This window comes from Chenopodium album, chromosome 3, assembly GCF_948465745.1.
Source record: "Chenopodium album chromosome 3, dcCheAlbu1.1, whole genome shotgun sequence".
Lineage (NCBI taxonomy): Eukaryota > Viridiplantae > Streptophyta > Magnoliopsida > Caryophyllales > Amaranthaceae > Chenopodium > Chenopodium album.
In genome coordinates, this window is record NC_137836.1 from 67964593 (window position 1) to 67966881 (window position 2289).

Sequence of the window (2289 nt, forward strand, 5' to 3'; positions counted from 1 at the left end):
TTAACCGTTCTATATTGCATTACAATAGGGAACGGTTAAGTTAGATAATAGTTCTTTAATGTTTTTTGTTTTTAAATCCAGCCATAATTATTCGAATTACTTTTGTACGTATTTTATATTGTATTATTCCTGTATTTTAATAATCTGTATTATTTTTGTATTTCATTTAGACATGTATTTTTTGTATTCCTGTTTTGTATCTTGTACATTTATCCTATAAGAAAAATTCCACATTTACCATGTAAAATAAATCCATGATCCTTTATACGTGCAATATAAATTTTTGTATAATAAAATCAACGAAAATATTTCTAGATATGACGAAAGCCATTAGAATATACTTCATATATATAATTTAAAACATCGAACCACAATTAAATTGAATCATTCATACAAAATTTGTACTATACAAACAAATACGTGAGTTAAATATCAAAACACCTTTCTAGTTAATGTTGATTGAAAAAAAATTATGCTTAGATATACCAATACCATATTGATCTACAGTTCACATAAGTCTTCGTCGTTGTCGTCATTTGGTTGATGGTATCCGGTAACATATGAAATCCACCTTTTCCTAAGCTCATCGATCATTTGTTGAGAATATGTAGGACGAACTTGCTTAAAATACTACAAAACAATGAAAATACATACATATTAGTTAATAATATACAATAAATTCATCTAATTAAATATAAATAAGCATATCCTTTTTTTTTTATCTAAGTTCATAAGAACAGATACTATCCAAAAAGGCTGCTCATAATACACATAACAACCATGTGCATAATAGTTTCTGTCAGTGCATGCCTCAAGAATTTTTTAGCAATCTCACAATAGGGATACCAGCTTCATACCAAAAACATTGCTTCCTCCACTTGTGAGACTGAAGTTTGTCAAGCCAACTTTCAGCGAAAATGGATCAAATTTTGCCTTCAGTGGAACTTTAGAACTTCTTCTATCACCCATTCTGCCATTTATATTGTTCTTTTGTTTAAATGTCTGAGATTTGTCTACTGTAAAAATAAATATGAATCGATATCAGTCAATTAACGGCCTCCTATTGTTTGATCCAATATTGACCAGGGACGAGCCCCGACTTCCATAGGTTCTTGGTTTGACCTCCTTAACAGGGGTCACCTTGCTTTTAAGAAAGCGGAGCAGGACCAATTTATCTACAAGAACATCATTGAGACAAGGAATAAGCTTACAAAAAAACTTGAATCTCAATCCTCATATGCCATAAATAAATTAAAACAGTACAAACATCAGATTCATGCTAACTATTTTCCACACCAGACATAGTCAAGGAAAGAACCACGGTTGTTGACTGTTTATCAGATGACTTCACATCAATGATAATTGATAATTGCTATCTTGCTACAAAACACACCAAGCTTTAGAAAAAAAAAGAAGAAAAAAAAAAGGAAAACAACACAAATGACTACCTTAACCTACATCACCTCAAGAACCTTTTAAAGACATTATGTTTTAAAGTAGCAAATCATTTCTATTGCTTACAATTGTCTAATCTCCAACCTAGATGCATACGAATCATCTATATTTTACTCATTTCAACATTAGACCCCTTAAACTACCTATAAAAGATCACCCATTTCAACATTAGTGCTTCCTTTTGTTATGTACACAGGCCTTAGACAGTTGTTTTAAAAACAATGGATTAAGCAGATTTGCACAATGCAAGTCATTAATCTGTTTAACAGGCCTTACAACTCATTTTTGCCAGCTCATGAGCAACCCGATTGCCATCACGTTTCCCAAAAGAAAAGGAACAACCATGACACCTAGCAGCTAAATTCAGGATATCATTCACTACCTAACCAAACTAAGTAGGTTGCACATCTCTTTTCTTCAAGGCATTCCGCAACTTCAAGCAGTCAGTTTCTAAACACAGGCTGAAAAAACCCGAGTCTAAGGCAATCCCCAAGGCAAAAATCACCAAGAAATTCAAGAAAACTCGAGCAAAAATCACCCAGAAATTTAAGAAATTCGACCCAAAAATCGACCCAAAAACCCCAAAAAATCGACTTAAAACCCCAGAAATTCGACCTAAAAACCACCAGAAATTTGACCAAAAAAATTTCCACAAATTCAACAACCAAATCACAATGTTGACAACACCCATAATCGAAAAAAATTCAAATTTACAAACCCCCAATTTCGAGCAAATCAACAAAATAAAACCATGAGAAACCCCAAGAATTCGAGCATTAATTCGAGAAGATTTGATTATGGGCAAATTCGAGCAAATTCGAGCAAAAAAATGAG

General features: G+C 32.4%; 1 long non-coding RNA gene across 1 annotated transcript; it reads right to left on the minus strand.

The window, feature by feature from the left end:
• Positions 1-318: 318 nt before the first annotated feature.
• LOC145615139 (uncharacterized) lies at positions 319-993 on the minus strand. Its single transcript, XR_014107238.1, has 2 exons — positions 858-993; positions 319-630 (listed from the first exon to the last, which is right to left on the minus strand). It is a non-coding gene; the product is annotated as an uncharacterized LOC145615139 (long non-coding RNA).
• Between the last annotated feature and the right edge of the window lie 1296 nt (positions 994-2289).